Source organism: Pinus tabuliformis, chromosome 4_2 (assembly GCF_031772625.1).
Source record: "Pinus tabuliformis cultivar Carrire ecotype Pingquan chromosome 4_2, CPIR1, whole genome shotgun sequence".
NCBI classification, from domain to species: domain Eukaryota; kingdom Viridiplantae; phylum Streptophyta; class Pinopsida; order Pinales; family Pinaceae; genus Pinus; species Pinus tabuliformis.
In genome coordinates, this window is record NC_142304.1 from 826893120 (window position 1) to 826916776 (window position 23657).

The following is a 23657-nucleotide window of genomic DNA, read 5'->3' on the forward strand; positions in this document are numbered from 1 at the left end:
TTTCCTTCACCTCATTCCATAGGGACTACCCTCCATAACCTGTTGTTGGGAGACAGCTAGAACAGAGTGGACGGGGTGTGAGAATTTATGAATCTACATATCATAAATCCTACAGCAATCCCTCGTTTATCATCTCCTATGAAAATGAAGATTTTGCAATTTTAAACAATTTGGACCATGTTGTTAGGCAAGGTTGTCATTGTTGTCAATATGGCATTGTTCGTGATGGAAAATCCTTGTTAGCTATGATGTTGCCCTAGATTCCTTTTGATCATAGTGCCCTAGATGTCCTTGAACCAACCATGAAGATGCCATAATCTCATGCATATTATGATATCCTTGCTCTTGATGATAAAGCCCTAAAACCATGATGATGTCCTTGCTCATGATGACAAGCCCTTCTTGATTGATAAGGATGCCTAATCCTAATGACAAAGTATGGAGCCCTAATCCTTATATACAAGCCCTTGCCCTAACTAGCTCTATTGAAGAACAATGACAACACATTACATATGAGGACATGAATGTTGCACTATTACATGTTGACACTATAATAAATTACTTGATGACATACGATGTCATGGTTAGAGATGTCATGGTTGCAAGTCACCAAGGATGATGCATGGTTGATGACATGAATGCCACCATGATCACATGGAAAACTTAGATGGCACACCATGATGAGGAGCTTGGTTTCATGATGATGACACACTATGATGAGCGTTGTTTGCACAAAAAAAATTCATGCACAGTCACAAAACAATTAAATTTGGACACCTTGGAGGCATCCTTTTGAAATGAACCCTAGACCATCTTAAAGAGGATTTTTTCCTCTTTCTAATGAGCCCTCACTTGCCCTCAAACTCCCAATAGTTTGTGAGAAATTGAATTTTTAAGTTAGAAAATATATATTTAATTATCTAGTCGACCTACACTTCACACTCATGTCGGCCTATTCTTCAAGATATGTCTCTTCGTTTGTCCTAACAAAATCACTATATATATACATGTTCCAACTTCATTCTCTATCATCTTTTTCGGTGATTATCACAGGAAATGCAGCCACTGTTCACAACTCGTGAACATTAAAGGAGGAAGCTTAAAGGAGGCATATTAGAATTGGTTTTGGGCTTGAATTTATTATTGAACAACACCTTAGACATCAGATCCTTTTTAGCAGCTCTGTGGTGGATAATTGTAGCTCAGACTGTGTATTTTTTACTGATCACTGCAGCTCGGACAACAAACAGTGGACTGTGATCACTGCAACTTGGACAACAAACAGTGAACTGTGAGCATTGCAGCTCGGACAACAAAGAATGAACTGTTAGCAAGTGGACAAGTGTTTGTGGCAACTCGGATCAGTAGCACAACTACCTATGGAGGAGACCTCGGACTAGGATCTCGGACCTGTGATTGTTGAGTTCAGATCATACTATAGTTCCCTGTACACCTGTGGAGAAGACATAACTCGGACCTTGTCTCTGCACCTAGTCCTGTAGCTTATCATTACAAAAGTCTATACATGGAAGCTTGGACAACAATCACGTTGAAGGCACACTTTTGGAGGCTTGGAGTAGGGTTGTAAAAGCCCGAACTATTGACTGTGATCAACTTTCTAGGTGTGAACAGTCATCTTGTTGAGGACTTCATTACAGTCACTTGTAGTTGCAATCTTTGGAGCAACACCGTTGAAGACTTAATTAAGTAGCTGTGTAAAAGGCTGTTTGGGTGACACCCTTGAAGAATTTGTGGAGACCTTGTTTTGAATCTGTGCAAAGTGATCTTGAAGAAGATCCTAGATTGGAGCATTCTTGTTGAGTAGCCTTGACTGACCTTGAGACATTGTTGAAGACAGTTTGGTGAATTGTCTTGAAGATAACACGGAAGACCATGATGCATCATTGATGACATCATGAGGTGACTTGAAGAAATCATTTGAGTACGATGAAGAGCAGTGGTGACACCTTCTAAAAGATCAAGGTTGTCATTGATGATGTGACGTGGAGACTAAGTGAAGGGATAGTTGAAGATTAACAAGGCTCGTTGAAGAAGACATTGGGAGCTGTGAAGTACAACCAAACATATCTTGATGAAGTTAAGCTAAGGGTTGGAGCCTAAAAAGGACAACTTTGGTTCCTTGGAGGATAGGGTTGGAGCCCTAGAGGATCGGAGTCCTCAAGAAACCAGGTCGGAGCTTAAACCAGAGATAGGGTTGGAGCCCTACATATGTTGTACTTGACTTATTGAAGAAATTAATAAAAGCATTTATTCTTATTGTTCATTTTTTGTTCTAAATATAAGTGATCTAATTGGTAAAAGTAACAATTGAAAAGGAATACTAATTCACCCCCCTGCTCAAAATTTCCAACACATGTAGCATGTGATTTTAGGGCTTAATTGTTATTGATTTGACTGTTGTAATAAATCAAAGATAAAACTAGGGTTTAAAGGTCAAACCCTGGGCCCAAGCCTTGTAGAAGCACTTGCCCAAGTGGCCCAAATTTTTGGATGAAGATGCCACTTGAAAATCAGGATTTTAGAGATCTTAAACCTGTAAAACCACGAAGGAATGACTCTTAAAAATTCAGATTAGGGTTTAGGGCAGAAAGTGACCAAGGAAGGGCAACGCTAGGCCAAGGAAGGCTAGAGTTGGGGGATAAAGAGGCTAGGAAGGCAGATTAAGGGTTGAAATGGCAAGAGAAGGACAAAAGGGGTCAATGCTGGAGGGGGAAAAGGGCTCAACACTGGACCTTAACCAAAAAGGGCTGCAAGGCTAGGGTTCAAGGGCTAAAAAGCCCATGACAAGCCTAGAAGGCTGCCGTCTAGGGTGAAGGAGGCAGGCCAAGGCCTCTTAGGCCCATGGCTAGGCCTAAAAAGGCCTAATACCCTTGACACAAGGCCAAATAGGGAAGGTTGAGGCCCCTAAAGGCTACGACCAGCCCTCAAAAGGGCCTAAAAATATGACGCTGGGGGCTCTAGGGGTGATGCTGGCCAAGAGAAGGTTGACACTAGGCTTGGAGGGGCCGAATCTGGTCCCGGGGAGGCCAAAAACTGAAACCCTTGTCTCAATTTTTTTTCTTCATTGGATCTGAATTTTGCCGCAAAATCTTCAGTGAATAGCCCTACAAAATTGTCTAGAGACTAGATCTTATCTTCAACGGCCTAGATCTAGCTCTTCTTTCACTTGATCCCTTGATCCAACCTGCAAAAATGAAAATAAAACACCCAAATCCCAAATATATACAAAATACTAAAAATCTCCAAAACCCAAGTTAGAAAAATAATTTACAAGTTAGATCTACATAATTATTCACAAGATCTGCAAATATACAAGGGTTTTGAAAAATTTTGAATTTTGAGAAAAATATTTTTTATGGAGTTTTTTCCTTTGAAGAATGACTAAAAATACTTTAGAAACCCTAATGTTTACTATAGCCTTAGCGAAGATTTAATTCACCATATAAATATTTGGAATCCAAGCAACAATGATTTTTGCCCAAGTTTGTGAACTTGGAGGCCAAGGACTGAAGTACCTGCAAGCACTATGAATTTATCTCAAAAATAATTTGTTAGATCACATGGGGAATCAAACCACCTAAGATTAGCCCAAAACTATCAATAATATGGTTTTATCTCCATCTAATGAAAACAAATCTTACCAATATTCAACACAATATATAGATTTTCGTAGTTATCACACACCACAAATCAATAAGCAAGAACACCTTGAATTGCACCCCAAAGTCTTTATTATGATTGAAAAAATAGTTCCCAGTGGGACAATAGTTACAAAGTTGCTTCAACAACAATTTTCTAGCCAGAGATCAAGATGCTAGAGACTCAAATGACTCTCTAATTTATAGATTTATCCTCCAAGTGGAAAAATAATGGTTAGTTTTTTTGATCCTTGTCAAAATAATCTTGGTCATTGATAAATACTTCAAGACCTTTTAATCTTGGCCCTTGATTTTTTTTGAGGAATTTTCGAATTTATCATTTAATTCCATTTTTATTAGCTCAAACTTAATTCTTTTGAGCTAATTTTCTCAAAAAATTGACTTTGACTTAACCACCAAGGTCCAAGGGTCCAAATTTTCTTGAAATATACAATATTTCCTTGGTGGAGAACCTTTAAAAATTGATTCCTTTAGGACCCACGAATTTCAGATGCGGAATCCACAATTTAATTTTGACCCACAATTTAATTTTAGGACCCACAATTTAATTTTGACCCTATTAATTAATTTTCTGCCTTGGGATTTAATTTTATTTTGCCAAAAGAATTAATTAATTTACACATGAGGGGATTTAATTATTTTCCACCCTCTAATACATAAGATTTTACATTTACAACCCTCAAAGGGGGAATACACATTTGGCTTAGACCCCCAAGACACATAACCCATTTGCGACACAATATGATTTAGTAGACCAGGTGATTTGAAATAAAATAATTATGCCAATTAGTTTAAATTATTCCCAAATCACTTTTATGTCAGACTCGACTAAAAACACTAGGACTCACCTAAGATTTCGACAATAAATTTCACCCTAGCTTTGGGGTTTAAGCTGGAGGGAAAAAACTCTTCTGATTAGCCGTGTCTAGAACACAAGTAATTGACAAGGTTAAATAACGTCTTAGGATGAAATTCGTCATCAAAATTATAGGCTTACCTAGCTTGTTACATATACTCAAGGTATTACTAGGATCATTTACATTACATAGCTTGTAAAATGGGTTTACAATAACATGTAAACTGCTGATAGATGACCCAATTCGTCATCAAAATTATAGGCTTACCTAGGTTCTAGGATCATTTACATTACATAACTTGCAGAATGGGTTTACAATCACATGTAAACCGCTAATAGAGGACCCAATCATGTTGAAAAAATTGGGCACTTCCGCTTCTTTGGAATTTTGACAAAATGTGTGCAACAGGGCACATACAACACTTCTTGTAGATGAATGGTTTGACCTTGATTCAAGTGAAGAGTGACAATACCTATTCCTTTCACGGGATAGGTGGCATTATCTCCAAGTATGATTTCCAAATTAGTCTTCTTTTCAACCAAATTTGAGAGGGCCTCCTTGTACCCAGTGAAGTGCCTTGAGGCTCCACTATCAATCAACCAATGATCCAAAGTATCCGGAGGAGAGGCAGTAGATAAAGCGAAAATAAGATAAAATTCTTTTTGTTTTCCTACAACATTACTTTCCTCATACCTGGAATTTCTTGTCCTTTTGGGAGGTCGACCATTTCCATCTCGAACAGCGAGAGCATTCCTTTTTCCTTTATTGTTGAACCTGTTGTTCCTTTGATTGCCATTGCCTTTGTAGTTGTTGTGGTTGTTGTTGTCATCATCCCTTGGAGTATCCTTTTTGTGAGGACACTCTCTAGCATAATGGCCAAACTTGTTGTAATTGTAGCACCTTCCTTTTCTTCTTTTTTTGAATCCCTGCTTGAATCCTTGACCTTGTCTCTTTGGACCATCATTGTTCTTCCTCTTAGCATGAGCAAAGAAAGCAATAGTTTCATTTCCATTTGAAGGCTTGTTTCTCTCCATCATCCTCGTCTCTTCTTGAGTGCATCTAGCCAATAACTCATCGAAAGTAGAAATCCTGTCATTGTTGAGAATGGTGGCGTTAAACACATCCCATGCTCTTGTAAGACCTCTAAGAGCGATGAAAGTGAGCTCTCTGTTAGCAACAACTTCTCCAATAGATAGAAGGTCATTCTTGATTTTTGTAATCTTCATGAAGTAGAATTGGATAGACTTCGCTTTGTCCATTGTGATATCCTTCAACTTGTTCTTGAGAAAGAGGATTTGATTTACATTGTTCAATTTGAACATCCCAACTAGCTTATCATACATCTCCTTAGATGTTTCTAAATAAAAAATATAAGCAACCAAATGATTTTGAATAGAGTCTATAATGATTCTTTTAGCTTTGACCTCACCTTTCTTGTATTTTGTCTTTGCAGCAGCAAGTGCATTTGAAGGAGGCTCCACCACTCTTCCCTTAACATAGTCCATGGCGTTATGCTCTTCCAAAGTCAAGTCCAAAGTCATCTTCCATGCATGATAGTTAGATTTGTCCTTGAGCTTATCCTCGGATTTGAAGTAGGATGTAGAAGCCATTGAAGCTAGATCAAACAAATTTCTCTTAGTGATTGCTTTTCTCTCTCTTGCTTGGGCTTTGTCTTCACTTGTTCTTTGATCCCATGTTAATTTTAGCTAACAATGGTATGTTATATGCTTAGCACAATTACTTCAATGTTCCTTTAGCAACCCAATGACAATTTCCAATTTAGATTTCCAGTAGCAATCACATTAACCATTAATCACATTGATAGTAAAAGTAGATAGAACATGAAACAAAATGCAGAAGACAAGCCAAAACAAGAGAACAATAGATTGGGCGGATGCTAGGGAAAAACCCGAATGTCGGGAAAACCCTTTGATCAATTCTTCTTATTATTATATCAAAAGGTTCAACAGAGAGAGTACAAAAGTCAAATTGACGTGCCAAATTTAAAGTCAAGACAACCTTGTCAAAATCTGCAGTTAGCTGCAGTCAAATCAACCCTAACCAGAAAGTCAACGCTAGTCAAAGCAGCATTAGAATGTCCTCAAAACAACTTGGTCTTCCCCAGTATAATTTGGCTTGATCAGGAGGTCAAAGTCAGCCCAAAAGAGTCACAGAATCTGCAGTGAAATGGTTAAATTTCCATGATCTTGGGTCTAGGATAGAATCTTAAAATCTCTGATGCTACCAAACCAAGAATATCAACGATACTACTTTGCACAGCGGAATATAAACAACAGTAAATCACACATGCACAAAATATAGACAACTTTTTACATTTTTCAACCCAACTTCGTTATATTAAACAACATATAATACAACAGTCTAGGGCTCCCGTACCAGGGATAATGGCCCTCATACATCCACTAGTACAAGATACAAAACTGGGGCTTGGTGTCAGTCCATTGACAACCAATCTACCCTCAACAAGATACTCTGACCATCTGGTTGATGAAGTCGACTCTCTCAGCTCCCCTCGATCGTACCCTGTACCTGCCTGGTCTTTCAGCTCTCAATCTGCAGCTCCTGCCTCTATCAATGCTCCAAGTCCATCTGGCCACTGAATTTTGGTTATCCAATCTGCTCACTAGTTGATCGTTCGTCCATCAACACATCAACACTCCTGTCGAGTTGTTCACAACTCCACTTATGAACAACTCTCAATTGCCCACTGCTGCTCCTCAACTACTTAGGGACTTCAGCACACTATGGTCTTCCTATGTTGCTCCGATGAAGACCAACGTAGGGCACGGATGGTTGCCACCTATCATTGCAAGATGTCCATGTCCCACAATGAACACGGGCTAGGAGGAATGCCCATCATCTGCTATAGAAGTCCTTCTCCACACACAAGTCTTGGGCTCCACAAACTGCTCCTGGTTGATCAAACCCTTGAGCTCAACAATTGCCTCTCTCGCAACTACCTTTGTCCATCAAGGTGTTGCTCACCGGGCTCCAACTTGGACACTATCACGCTGTCCTCTAGCAGACCATAAGTGCCCAATCCACGTTCACACTTGGTCCACTCTCACGTTGCCCTCCAATAGTCCATGAGTGACCAAGTCCACACTGTAGCATCTGCACCTAGCTAGGGCATCCTCACACCTAGGAGACCCTTACACACGACTGCCCACAGACTTCTCCAACTCTGCCCTTTGCTCTGCAATAGAGGAGCTATTGCACAAATCTAGGCTCCAAACTTCACTGTGAAACTGCCCACTAGTTAGGGCTTCTAACATGCCATGTCAGCCCTACCTCCTTGGCTTCCACAGGCTACAACAACTCTGTCCACACTAGGACACCTACATCACTCCATAGCAGGATCTACTCCTAGTTTGAGTTCCTTCATGCCCAAGGCAACTCCAACAAATGGCTCCCAACAAATTGCAATGTAGACTGATCCAAATCCGGTCAAAGAAATGACCCAACACAAGACAAATTTTGCTCTCTAAGTCTGTCAACTACTGTTGTCATTCACTGCACCTGGTTAGGGCACCTAACATACTACAATAGCCCTACACACAGTCCCTTGAATCACCTGCGACTCCCTTTATTTGTTGTGGCCTTCTCTTGGAGAGGTCTCCTCCTCTTCTGCTACTGTTCTGGGCATGAACAACCCTCAATCCACCCTACGCTGCCCTCAAACAAGGTGGTAGGGTCTGCGACCTACCCACAATAGCTTCAGTTGCCTATCGAATGGTCTGTCCTCCTTTTATTTGCCACGAACTGTTACAGCAAGGCCCTCGACATACTATTTCAGGGATAAACTGTTAAAGTCACATGGAATGTAAACAACAAAGGTGGATGATAAAACATTGAATGTATTATTGTTGACATGATATACATTTATAATACATTTGTGTGACCGTTGGGTTCCACATCCCAAGGTCTCTTGGACTCTCGTGTCTGTTCACATTCTACACCAACCCATAGAGGATTAGGTGTCCAACAGTTCCCCGTTAATCCGAAGGGGTATGTATGAGTGCAAGAAGAGTGTTGTAATACAAAATGTGCAAAAATATGTGTGGTAGCACTAGGATGAATGTGCTCTTTGAAATGTTGGTATGAGGGGGTGGTTTAAGAATGACCACCAACACTGGAACACTTAGTGCAGTTCTCAGAACTCTTCCATGTCTGGCATGAAGCTAAGGTCTTCTGCTATAGTAAGTGCTCCTAATGTCTTGAAGAGGGAAACCTTCAACCTTGAAAGGGAGGTCTCACCCCGCACAAAAAGGGAGAACCTCAATTTGAAAAGGGAGGTCTCAACTTGTGATGGTTTAAGGATGACCAACAACTCTGGAATGCTTAATGCAATTCTTGGAACTCTTCCAAAACTGGCAAGAAGCTGAAGTCTTCTACTAGAGGAAGTGTCCCCAATTCTTTGAAGAGGTATCATCGACTGAAGGCATGCTCAGTGGCATCTTTGTCTCTGGCTACAACTTTGAATCTGGTATGGCAGTTTGTGGCTCAGGCTCGCTTGATGTGGCTTTGAAGCTTGTAGATGACCATCATTTCCCCCCGTGTCAGATACAAAGTGAGATGATGGAGAAAATTCAACTGCAAGACTATTCAATATTCGTGAACAAATCCTGTTGTATGAGTGAAATATCTTCTTGGCTGTTGAAGCCCATTGCCAAGAAGCGATCCATCTAAGATGAATCTTTGTTCTTGCAGGAGGTTTGTTTCTGAAGCATTTGTTTGAAGAATCATTGGTTTTATGACAATGCTTACATGGATGAAGATCAAAATCGTGATCTTTCACATGGCCAACTCGGTCACAATGTTGGCATTTAACAATCTGTTGTTGTTGTTGTTGTGGAAGAGGAGCAGAATCCGGAACAGGTGAAGGTGAACTGTCATGAAGAAATCCAGCACCCTGAAACTAGATGGGCTTTGAGTAATCTAGAATATGAAAGGACACCTCCTTATCATATCCAAGACCTGTTCTGTGCTTGTTGTGGACAAGCTCTTCCCAAGGTTTGATGACCGACTTGGGAAGTGCAGGCTGAATTTCTGCTTTTGCATGTACAACTGCTCCTGAGAGGGGCTCAATGATCTGATCAATTTGTTGCTTATGGGAGTTTGTTTCAATGTTCTGAACAGAAACAGGTTCAAAATGATGACTCCACTGCTGTAATTCTTCCTGCTGTAGTTGAGATTCAAGCTGCAAAAAATCAATCTGTTCTTGTGCATTTTGCAGAGAGGTTTGAATATCTGTGAGAGTGCCTTTGCTGACTTTAAGTGTGCTTTCAGCAGTAGACATGATTAGAGTTCTCAATAACTCTAATAAAATGGTAATTTTAGCCATTTTATCAACAACTCAAACTCAACAAAAAGGAGATTCAAAAAACTTGGATGTTTGAGCTTGCTATACTGCCTTACAATAATGACCAAGTTCATTCAACATAGAGGTTCAATGCAGCACATAAGCCAAACACATAGTTTGTGGCTTCCACAATTAATTCAACGATTTACAAAAATTGTGCATAGATAATACAATATAGTTACGCACAAACAATACCAACACTTCACCTTACTCAAAACTTATTTACTGCAGGTCGGATCAATTTTAGTTGCATTCCTTTATCTCCTTTATAACATGCATCGACTTCAAGGCTCCAACCACTGCTCATGGCCTTCAACTAGATTTAACACAATTCAATGTTCAACGTACATAGAAGCATCACCGTTCAATGCTCATACCATAAATTACGCATGGAAATAGAGTTGTAACTGACAGAACAACATTCTAACTGCAAAGATAACACCCTAACCAGTGTTCTAACAAGTGTTTAATCAACGCACAATCTTCCTGAATGATCCTAGACCAATGTACGCACAACATTCGACCAAGAGAATAATAGCTCTCAGCTCTTCGGCAAACTCTCCTGCTGATCTTGTCAGCACGATGCTTACGTGCAGAAGGTTCTGTGCAACTGTAACGCTTCCTCAGGTGCTTGCCCATGCTTCCATGATGGCTCTTTCAGTAAAAGCTTCAAAATGGTCAGATGATGCTCATAGATTTTTGAAAAGATGTGCAGACGCAGGCAATCGGGAGGCCTGTTACACACTTGGCATTATTCACTTCTATTGCCTCAGGAACAGGGTTTCAGGTGTGGCCTTGATGGCAGAGGCTGCAATTGCATCGCATCTAGCTACTCTCCATTCTTTGGCTTCTAGAAGCTAATGCAAGAGAGGCTGAGGTTGTTAGAGAACCATCTATGCAGGTTTTTGTTGATGCCAAGCGACAGTCTCGCATAATATGCAATGGAGCTTATGCCCATCTAGAACTGCAAAGTTAGTCTCTATTAAATAAGTTGGGTGGTTCTCTGTTGCAGGGCCATGCTTCTATTAGTGACCAGTACTCTGTTCAAAGGCTCATTGAAAGAGATGACTGCTCATCCCTTAGTGATTTTAGCTGCAAAACGTTGCTCAATGAAATTAGTTTCGATCCCAGAAACTACACGCTTTACTTACCAGAGGACAAGCGAGGCGAGTTATTTGTTGGAGTCTTATATCTTCTACGATGAGCGCAAGCCACCAGAAGGATTCGCTGAGCGAAAGCCCCTTCTTGCCAATGGAATTTCGTCTTCGAGCGTCATTGGACTTGGACGCAACGGTTTCTGTGCAAAGACCAATGGGATGACTGGTCTTGCAAGATCAGGATCTGCGCGCTGTTCATGAAACTCTAGCACCCCACATTCCCAATTAATTCTCCACAAATCCAAAATTCTTCTGGTAAATAGATTTTTCCAGTAAAATCCTCAACTGCTCTGTTCAGCTGGGCAAATTGTGGGCTATATTTGGCTTGGACAAGGAATATATTTTCTTTTCTTGAAATGTATGGTTCGGCAAGAGTAGATTAGTGAAATTATGGGTTTTCCTTCGGAAGTGGAATTAGATGAATACGTTGAAGAGTGCATGGGTTACACAATAGGTCTTCCTTTGTGTGGGTAAGCATTGGAAGAGAGACTAGATCAAGCGGAGGAAGGACAGAGAGAGATTCGTGAGAAAGTGGTGTATCTGAATCAGCGTCTCTAGCAGATGCAACAGAAACTGGACCGTGCCAGGGCAGAGGCTAATTTGAATGCACAAGCAGTGAGGAAATAAGTGTGTGACAATGAGAAAGGCGCAGAGCGCTATAGAAAGCTGCGTGACGAATGCACTCATCTCCAGAGCGAGTGTGCTCTTTATCTTCATGACAGAGAAGTGTTCATGGATCTTGGTGGTACCTATCAACATAGAGGTTTTTAAAAACTTCAATGCGGCTTATCATATGCACACATTAAAAGTGTTTTAAGGAATTTCAATGTGCTTTCCAACAGATTCCCAACATCCATATGCAATCTGAAAGCGATCAGACTGTACATAATTCATAATAATTCATATATATGGAGAGCGATGACTATTCAATAGAGTACTGAAACCACGGCCTCAAAAATTCCAACGTACATATGGTCATACACATAATACACCAAAATTATATATAAGGAGAGCAACGCATGACCTTTCAACAAAACTTAATAATTTACATACCATAACACATACAACAACGCTAAAACTCACTAGGCCATCCAACAACGACGCACAATCATGTCAAAGCCACCGCTCATGGAATTCAATGCACCATTCAACGCATCTAGAGAAATCTGTAACCAACAATCACAAAACGCAGTTCGAGACTATGCCCACTCGCTCATAAACGCTCTTCCAAATATGCACAGAGAGGCCACAAAACAAATGGCTCAAATATGAGCAGGGCAAGAGATGGCCTGCAGCTTTGATACCATGTCAAAGTCACATGGAATGTAAACAATAAAGGTGGATGATAAAACATCGAATGTATTATTATTGACATGATATACATTTATAGTACATTTGTGTTACTATTGGGTTCCACATCCCAAGGTCTCTTGGACTCTCGTGGTTGTTCACATTCTACACCAACCCATAGAGGATTAGGTGTCCAACATAAACTACCCACAACCCTTAAACATTCCAGACTTCACTTCTGTACCTCGGCCCTCCTTCCCTGCAATTTCGGTCATGAAAAGGGACCCAAAACAGTGCTTTCTCCCATGTTGGTTAACCGTCCTTGCTGCGGCCTAGAACAAAAGTGTCTTTCTCTTTGTATGCTGGCCTGTGATGCACAAATGGATGAGGAATAAGCCTCATACTCATCCTCTATGTATACCAAATCCAAAACGTCACATTTTAGGGCTGTCCAACTGTCATGAGCCTAACATAACCTTAGGCCGACCTTGACACTTATGGTGTCAACTCAAAAATTACATTCAAAAATATATATCTTCACTTCTATAACTCGGAATTCGACGATTCTTGAAGCGTTGGATTCTCCTTTCTGCCCTCTATCTTCTCATGCCATCACATATAGAAATGTGCTCCCAGAAATGCCCACAACACGATTTGGTGCAAAACCCCAAGCTTGGTTTCCAAGCCCACAAGCTTACTTCTGGTGCTTTACCCTCCAATCCCTGAACCCTAGGGCTTGGAGTACCTCCCAGGCTACACAAATATCAACACAAACTGATATCCTGAAATCTATGGTCAACCTGTAATTTGGTATGCGGTCAAAGTGCTCAGAAAACCTCGGTTTTTATGCCAAAAGCTGTGGCCGGTTGAGACAGAAATATCTCCAAAAGATCAAAGTCAAATGATCCCCAGAAGGTGTTGGTCAACGCTCATCAAACTGCAGTCAACTCTGTAATTTCGGCCCTGTAATTTAGCTTTTGAAATTTGTCCTTCTTGATCCACACGTGTGAGAGAGAAGAATGCCCAATGTAGTACGAACCAATGAGAGAAGGAGAGAGAATGTGTGAGTGATGAAGATGCCAAATGAGGTGAAATGTCACTTGTATTTATACAAGTCGCTGAGTGTGAAGTGACACATCCATTGGGCTTTCAGAGCCTAAATGATGATGTGGCCAAACTTGACACTTTGCACATGTGTGGGCATAAATTCAAAATCACACTTCTGCTTGTCCAAATGAAATGATATTTATATCAATTTTGGTCTTCTCGAAAAGAGGAATTTAATGCAATCATCATCTCCATCAAATGCTCTGTCCTAAGGTGGAATTTGGCCATAGTTGCCTATTTTAACACTAGTCCTGTGGGATCTCCTCTAGCGTCTACTAGCTTTAGGAGTGGCACTACATTAGAAACCTTGATTTTGGTTGCGTGGCCCTGTTACCTACCACTTGTGGGTGATATCCATAAGAGAAATTTTTTCTCCTAGATGGTCCTCAACTAGCAGCCAACAACCCCTTACAACCACCAGATAGCTCGAAGTGTGTTAATTTTAGGTATGTTCTATGCTAGAGCAATTTATTTAATTTCTTTTCCATATTAGCAATCACATCAGCATAAAGTAAACTGCAGATAGAACATAAATATAAATCATAGAAGACAAGCCAAGATAAGAGGACACAAGATGTGGCGCAAGCCAGGGACAAACCCCACAATGTGTGGGGAAACCCTTTGATCAAATCTTCTTTTATCTTCAAAGTTCAGCAGAGAAAGAGAGAGAGAGATAATACATTTACAACAGAAGTCAACACTTTGACTTGTCTAGATCTGAGCATAGATCATCTCCTATAACGATGAGATCAGTTGAAGACATTCTGCTTCAACTGATACCTATCATCGTGCTGCATCTGGTCCTCTAGTTGCACCACTGCATACTGCACCATGCTGCACTAATCATGATTATCATCATGCTGCCCATGTCCATGATCTTATCCATCATAATGCTGCTCAAACTAATGTGCATCATTATCATGCTGCTGCCCCTGCTAATGTATCATTGTACTGCCCATGCACATGGTCTCATAGTGCTGCTCACCATGCTGCTGCCACTGCCTTCTCGTTGCTTCATCATGCTGCAACAATTTGCTTCTGTTGATATCAGCCTTAGCTGCTTGCTATGGCTTGCAGCCTAGCAAAGCAGCTAGGCTATAGTTCCATGCAGTCCCATCTTAAACAATCCTTCTATTTTCATGCTGTCCCCTACAACAATACTTGAGACCTTGTTATCAGTGACCGGAACCTTCTTGTGATCAGGGCAGATAGAGGCTTCATCAAACAATGTATAGATGAGATTATATCTTCTTCTTGACAACAGTTAGAGCTCTATTTATAACTTCATTATATAGCGTATAGAGGCAGCATATGTCTTATTTAGGACTGCGTATGAACAATAGCTCTTAGTACTTTTTCATAACAACGTTACTATGTCATTCTGGACCTGCGTATATATATATATATATATATATATATATATATATATATATATATATATATATATATATATATATATGTCTTTATACACATCGTATTATTGTCTTATTGACCAACGAATTCATGTAGCTGTGCATTCTCTTCATTGCTGCCTATATAATATGCATTCTGGACCAGCGTATATATCCATGATGACTGCGTTCCATAATCTATATGACTTGTATATATCAGCGTTCCATCCATCATAAATATAACTGCGTCCATAATGAATATGACTCGTATGTCTCCGCGTTCCATTCATTATCAATATAACTGCGTCTTGTAATGAATATGACCTGTATATCTCTGCGTTCCATTCATCTAATGAATATGACCCGTATATCTTTGCGTTCCATTCATCTAATGAATATGACTCGTATATCTTTGCGTTCTATCAATATAACTGCGTTCATTACAGCGTTAGGTTTCCACTGCAGATACTGCGGCTACCCTGCGTGGTATATTATATTGTCATGACTGCGTGTAGAGTAGGGTTTCCAGCGTACAAGTTCTCACTGTATAGGTGCTGTGCATTGTATGAACTACGTTCCATGTATCTCATCTATTATGAACTGCGCATATTGATAGGGCTGTCCACATAGGTTTTCTTTGCTGCATATCACTATCTCCATATTATATGACTGCGTTCCATTGATATGACTACGCTCCTTTTATTTATGTCATGCTTGACTACTTCATTACACTGGCTTCATCACTGAGTATAGATTAATAACTTTAGGATTTGATTGTGTATAGAACCTTGTGTATAGAACCTCCTTGTTTGGACAACGTATAAATGTCTTCCTTGATTTGTCGCTGACTGTCTCCATTTCCAGTGTGTAAATTAGGGCATGATCTTAGGGCATCCTTCATTAGTGTCTCTCCTTCTCCAAAAACCCAAGACGTAGAGAGGAGAACACATGAAGAATGTGTGTCTCATATGACCTCATGTCCTTTTCAATTTATACTAAAACGTTGGTGATGAATAGGCATGTCTTTTGGACTTCTTGAGCCTACATAAATTGCTAGTCGGCTTAATAATAAATCCATAATCAAAATAAATTCATATCTCCATAAATACTTATCGGAATCGGATGATCTTTAGATCAATCCTACACCTCTCGACGAGAGGGATCCAATAAAAATATCAGTTGTTGGGATTTGAAACGTTGGCAGAAAATGGTTCTTACTGTGGATTCTCTGGTAACTAAGTCGAAAGTAATAAACCACAGAGGTCTTAAATCCAGTGTCATAAATAAGCTGACCCACATGGAGTTTGGCCCTAGTTGCCAATTTAACACTCCCTCTCAACTAGGGAGAACTCCATTTGTTGATCCATAAGTTCAACTGTGCTATCTTTGCCATCAGTGCCTTGCACTGCTCTGCTTAGCTCTGCTTGCTCTGCACAGCTCTGCTGGCTCTACTGTGCTCTGCTCAGCTCTGTTGGCTCTGCTTAGCTCTTCTTAGCTCTGCTGGCTCTGCTCAGCTTTGCTGGCTCTGCTCTGCTCTGCTCAACTCTGCTTAACTATGAAGAAGAAGAATTGATCGAGAATGTCTCATGCCCTTCTCCACTAACTCGAAGTCAGTCTCAGAGTGCGTACCACTGGTCCTAGACCAGTCTCAACCGACCTGAAGTCAGCTTTATAGTAGGTACCACTCCTACCACTGGTCCCAGACCAATATCGTAGTCTCAGAGAGTGTACCATTGGTCCCAGACTAGTCTCAACCGACTCGAAGTCAGCGTCATAGTATGTACCACTCTCACTGGTCCCAGACCAGTAGTGCACTGACACGAAGTCAGTCTCACTGGTCCTAGACCAGTCTCAACCGACCCGAAGTCAGCGTCATAGTATGGTACAACTCCTACCACTGGTCCCAGACCAGTATCATTGATCCCAGATCAATGGAGGTCATCCTAGCGTAGGGAGTACGGTAGATACAACGATGCGTCCATCGGTACTAATATGGTTCCTAACTTCATTTCCCTGCTCATTGATCAGATGAGAGGTACTTCCCATGAGTCCCAGACTGCATGGGTAGGATGCCTCGATAGGAGAACTAATCAATCCTGTCCTCACAGGAGAACGCATCAATCCTGCTACAATCGCCATGGAGAACACATCAATCCAGGCCTCACAGGAGAACACATCAATCTTGCTACAATCGCCATGGAGAACACATCAATCCAGGCCTCACAGGAGAACACATCAATCTTGCTACAATCGCCATGGAGAGCACATCAATCCAGGCCTCACAGGAGAACACATCAATCCTGCTACAATCGCCATGGAAAACACATCAATCTAGGCCTCACAGGAGAACTAATTATCCTGCTACACAAGAGAGTGAATCATCCTGTTCCATAAGAGAGCGAATCATCCTGTTCCATAAGAGAGTGAATCATCTTGTCCCACAAGAGAGTGAATCATCTAGTCACAGTGCACACCACCAGGGGAGGGTGAGTCACCCTGTGGTCGTATGTTGCTCCAGTAAGAACCGCAAGCCCTCAGAGCTCCTAGAGCTCAATGTATGCAACATGCAGGACCCTTGTACAAGGGTTTCTTGACGACTCCAAGTCGTTTGGGAAAGTCACAGATTAGATCTTTCGTTGGGGTTTTGACAAGGTGTATCGACCTGTACATCATCTTAATGCGATGGAGCCTCCTTGCTCATCGACTTACCATATCCCAAATGATGTCTATCTGCTGGAGCAATCGACGAATACGAGATTCCTCAATAATCGAATCTCACCTCTAGTTGTTATAGAGAATCATAGTGGTATGTGATCAAACAACTCACTGAAGAGCTTCCCCAACCAGGCAGCTTCATACGAGATCATACTCGTAGATATGTATCCAGTCTCGGCGGTGCTTATGGCAACCGACTTTTGCTTCCTGCTCATCCATTATATCGAAGCAGAATCCAAAGAGAACCAGCACTAAGAAGTGCTCCAGGGATCCTCCACACTACCTGCCTAATTAGCATTCGAATAATCATGTAGTTTCATATTTCCGGCAGTGTATCTCAATCCATGAGAGATTCTGTCCTGAAGACATCTCAAAAGATTCTTGGCACCAATCTAGTGAGGCTCAACTAAATATGAGCTCACAATGCTAACTGCAAAACATATGTTCAGATGGAGGTTCACCAAGAGCATCAACGCGAATGAGTTTTTGAAACTCAGAGGCATTTCCCAAATTTGGTCCAACATCACTACCATATAACTTCTGAAAGTTAAGATCCTCAAGGTAGTCACAAGCTAGCAGTTTATAGTTCCACTTTCGGAATCCAACTCCCTCTGTCTTCTACAAATGAGAGGGTCTGCACCTATCAGACATAGGTGTCGGTATGAGAGGTCTGTCATCCACAACCTTCGGATGGTTTGGATTGATTTCACTCCTAGTGACTCTCAGCTTCATCAGACAGCTACTGATCCTCTCATACTATGCTCGGGGTGTCTTGCTTCAATCCATAGAGGGCTTTCTATCATCTGCATGCATGAGATTTTGATCATGAATCAAATTCCTCGGGTTGTTCCAAACCTATGGACCTGTGGCATGAGGGGGATGGTCCCCTTATAAGATTTTTCTTCGGTACATCTCAGACATGTACCTTCATGCTCCTTTTGAATTCAGGCTTCCCTGTCACCATCTAACTCACAGACCTCCGGTGCTATGTGTCAATGGACATGGTCCCCAGTGGACTTCCTGTAACTTAATACATCCCTGAACTCAAAAGCATCTTTGAAAATTCTATTTTCAAACACGTACCTTTCCATCGACGAATGCCACCTTAAAACCTTCGACTTCCATTCCTAGGGTTCCTTGCTTCCTTTGAGAGTCGGCCATGTCCTAATTGTCTTTGGTGATTGCTCTTTCACTCTTGCTTGGGCATTGTCTTCACCTCACCTCTGATACCATGTTAATTTTAGGTATGTTCTATGCTAGAGCAATTTATTTAATTTCTTTTCCATATTAGCAATTACATCAACATAAAGTAAATTGCAGATAGAACATAAATATAAATCGGAGAAGACAAGCCAAGACAAGAGGACACAAGATGTGGCGCAAGCCAGGGACAAACCCCACAATGTGTGGGGAAACCCTTTGATCAAATCTTCTTTTATCTTCAAAGCTCAACAGAGAAAGAGAGAGAGATATAATACATTTACAAGAGAAGTCAACACTTTGACTTGTCTAGATTTGAGCATAGATCATCTCCTATAACGATGAGATCAGTTGAAGACATTCTGCTTCAACTGATACCTATCATCGTGCTGCATTCGGTCCTCTAGTTGCACCACTACATACTGCACCATGCTGCACTAATCATGATTATCATCATGCTGCCCATGTCCATGATCTTATCCATCATAATGCTGCTCAAACTAATGTGCATCATTATCATGCTACTGCCCCTGCTAATGTATCATTGTGCTGCCCATGCACATGGTCTCATAGTGCTGCTCACCATGCTGCTGCCACTGCCTTCTCGTTGCTTCATCATGCTGCAACAATTTGCTTCTGTTGATATCAGCCTTAGCTGCTTGCTATGGCTTGCAGCCTAGCAAAGCAACTAGGCTATTGTTCCATGCAGTCCCATCTTAAACAATCCTTCTATTTTCATGTTGTCCCCTACAACAATACTTGAGACCTTGTTATCAGTGATCGGAACTTTCTTGTGATTAGGGCAGATAGAGGCTTCATCAAACAATGTTTAGATGAGATTATATCTTCTTCTTGACAACAGTTAGAGCTCTATTTATAACTTCATTATATAGCATATAGAGGCAGCGTATGTCTTATTTAGGACTGCGTATGAACAGTAGCTCTTAGTACTTTTTCATAACAGCGTTACTATGTCATTCTGGACCTGCATATATATATGTCTTTATACACAGCGTATTATTGTCTTATTGACCAACGAATTCATGTAGCTGTGCATTCTCTTCATTGCTGCGTATATAATATGCATTCTGGACTAGCGTATATATCCATGATGACTGCGTTCCATAATCTATATGACTTGTATATATCAGCGTTCCATCCATCATAAATATAACTGCGTCCATAATGAATATGACTCGTATGTCTCTGCGTTCCATTCATCATCAATATAACTGCGTCCTGTAATGAATATGACCCGTATATCTCTGCGTTCCATTCATCTAATGAATATGACCCGTATATCTCTGCGTTCCATTCATCTAATGAATATGACCCGTATATCTCTGCGTTCCATTCATCTAATGAATATGACCCATATATCTCTGCGTTCATTACAGCGTTAGGTTTCCACTGCGGATACTGCGGCTACCCTGCGTGGTATATTATATTGTCATGACTGCGTGTAGAGTAGGGTTTCCAGCATACAAGTTCTCACCGTATAGGTGTTGTGCATTGTATGAACTGCGTTCCACGTATCTCATCTATTATGAACTGCGCATATTGATAGGGTTGTCCACGTAGGTTTTCTTTGCTGCGTATCACTGTCTCCATATTATATGACTGCGTTCCATTGATATGACTACGCTCCTTTTATTTATGTCATGCTTGACTGCTTCATTACGCTGGCTTCATAACTGAGTATAGATTAATAACTTTAGGGTTTGACTGTGTATAGAACCTCCTTGTCTGGACAACGTATAAATGTCTTCCTTGATTTGTGGCTGAGTGTCTCCATTTCCAGCGTGTAAATTAGGGCATCATCTTAGGGCATCCTTCATTAGTGTCTCTCCTTCTCCAAAAACCCAAGACGTGGAGAGGAGAACACATGAAGAAGTTTGTCTCAAATGACCTCAAGTCCTTTTCAATTTATACTAAAACGTTGGTGATGAATAGGCATGCCTTTTGGACTTCTTGAGCCTACATAAATTGCTAGTTGGCTTAATAATAAATCCATAATCAAAATAAATTCATATCTCCATAAATACTTATCGGATTCGGATGATCTTTAGATCAATCTTACACCTCTCGACGAGAGGGATCCAATAAAATTATCAGCTGTCATAAATAAGCTGACCCACATGTAGTTTGGCCTTAGTTGCCAATTTAACAATGTGCCAGAATCTCCTCCACCTGAGCCAACTGTTATGCTCCCTCGCCCATCTTATATGATTGTATGTTTGAAGGTGGGCCTTACAACCCCAAAGGTATAGCCTTTCATTATGTAGTTGGGTATTTTGGCTTACTTATCATGGACATTTTTGGGCATGGATTAGTGGGGGGGATTCGGTGGAAAGAATGGGCTTGGTTTGTACTCTTGTCTCCTCTGTCCAACTTGGTGGTTAACCTTGTATTATTGTCCAGTGGGGTCTCCTTTATTGGCTACTAGCTTTAGGAATGGCAGTACATGAGAAATCCCAATTTTGGTTGCGTGGTCCCGTTTCCCGACACCACATACATCACTCCCCTCCACTTATTATAACCCCTTTTACCATATTTCCCATTGGGGTTCACATTGGTCCATTGGATCCATAAGGAGTTAGCCTCCCCCTACCCTTGTCCACACTTTGGGTCGAGCCTGGAACGATGCCCTAGAGGTTGATGCAACTAAAAAGAAAATTAAAAACATAATTTGGCCACTCTCTATAGGAAATGAACTATAAGATGCAAAAGATGGTCAGGGCATACAAATTTAGCATGTGGGAAAAAGCAACATGAGCTCTACCCCCTATCATTAATAATTATGGCCATCACCCTGGTTCCTAGGGCCCTTATATGAGCCGCTTGCATCATTAAGGAACCCATGATTTTCCCAACCCTTGGCGAGTGATGAACTTCCCAACCTTAAGGGGGAATGCACTGGTCCTAGATCCTTGGTGATCACATTAACTTAACGAAATATCATTCTTTCACCTTTTTTCTTCCTCTTTTCTTCATCCCCTAATGATAAGGAGATTTTCTAGGGCTTGGTCCAAAATTTTAAGGAGGAATTTTATGATTTTGTCTATACATGTTTCTTCATTTATGTCTCCTCTAGGCATCCTCTAGTTTTGAACAAATTCCGACTGTGAAATTTCAAATAAATTGATGCTGTAGCTATCACACCAAGAGGGAACCCTTGAAGCTCTTTTGACTTGGGGATTTCTTAAAGCTTTGCACTTTGTAGTTCATCATTCAAAACCTTTTCTCTTAACTATAGGTGATTATTGGATGAGCCTTTACCATGATATATCTCTCAACCCTTAGTCTCTTATAGTATTTCTCTCAGTGGTTTTTTCGTGGAAAGTCACCCTAGCTTTTCGCAAAGCTCGCACTTTAATTGAATCTTTCCATTGAATGAGCCATCCTTGCCTCACTTTGAACCCTAGTATAAACACATCAATCACAAGTGAGGGATTTTGGAAGTTTTGATCTTAGATATTCATCATTTTTGAATATTCCTAAATGAAGGTCATCCTTCCCTCAAGCCTTTCTTGGAGAGCCTTTCTTTTGCTTCTAAAACAAGCAACCTATTATTTGAGCCTCTCCTTTGAATGGGCATTGGAAATCACATTGTGCATCGTTATTGACCTCATCATTCTAGTGATTTCCCTATACCAGGACTCCTCCCATCGGTGAAAGTCCGTAAAGAGCAGGGGACATTGACTGAGGTGACAGTGGGTCCTTGTCCCATTGTTTCCACTTGATTTAGTAGTAGTCCCTTTGGAACCCCTCCTAGGACCCTTGCTAAATTAAGCGGTAACATTTTTGGCGCCGTTGTTGGGGAAATGAGACGTGTGTCTTCTTGACCATACAACGTTTTGACATATCATTCTTGGCGACTCCATTGGAAGAACAAAGCCCTAGTTCTTCATTGAACTTTAAGGGTGAGACAAACATTTCTTTAGGCATCTCTAAATTCACCCTGGTGACTCCCACATAATTTACATGTATATCTTAATAGGATGTCTTTCTTTGATGAATTCCTTGCCTTGGACATCATTTGCAATCTTGGATGCCCTAAGTGTCTTACCTAGACTATCATACGTGGGGTACCCAAGTTTGATGGTGATCCACTATCTGCAGTTGATCATGTGGCAAGATTTGCTGCATATGCCTCACAAGCTAAGTTGGTTCATCACGATGTCCTCATGATGTTGTTCATGAGATCCCTCCATGGTCATAATTCATGGTTACATAATTGCAAACCTCAGAGCATCTCATCTATTGAGGAAATCTTTGATAGCTTCCTTGAGCATTTCCAAGTTTGCCAAGTAATTGACATTCAAGAGGAAGCCTTCAATAAGCATGAGGAGAATCATGAAGAAGGGGATTCCCTTGAGGGAAATGGCCCCGCTAACCCCTCGGGCGTTGACATCAATGAGTACTTACATATTGAAGAGGGGAAATGGGAAGTTCATGAGCATCGTTTTGACAAGGACCCTATCTATGACACCGATGATGACGATGCCAATAGGATTCCTATCTTTCCTCACAATCCTCGGGTTATAGTTGAGTCTTATGTGGACCCTTTCCTCAACCGTCCATGCATTATCACTAATGAGGAGGAATTCTTTCCCTCTCCTAATGTGATCATCATGAGCAACCTGCTTCTCTCCATGTCATTGGTCTCCCTTTCCTTTGGATCATGACCTTGTGATGGCCACAAACCCTGATATAAGTGATAGGAACCATAGGGATGTCGATAAAGAGTTTTTGTGGTTTGATTTTCCCTTATCATGTGTGTGGAAATTTTCTAATTTACTTCAGGTATTGATGTTGTTGAATTGGTTACAGAATTCTCGCTTGGAATTTTCAGTGTCTGAACTGCAACATTTGAG

The 23657-nt window shown here is 40.9% G+C and overlaps 1 protein-coding gene across 2 annotated transcripts in view; it reads left to right on the plus strand.

Annotated features, from left to right (window-relative positions):
- Positions 1–23657, plus strand: part of LOC149172212 (zinc ion binding/nucleic acid binding/hydrolase) — a 252682-nt gene that overhangs the window by 151032 nt on the left and 77993 nt on the right. The gene's annotated exons all lie outside the window — the stretch shown is intronic.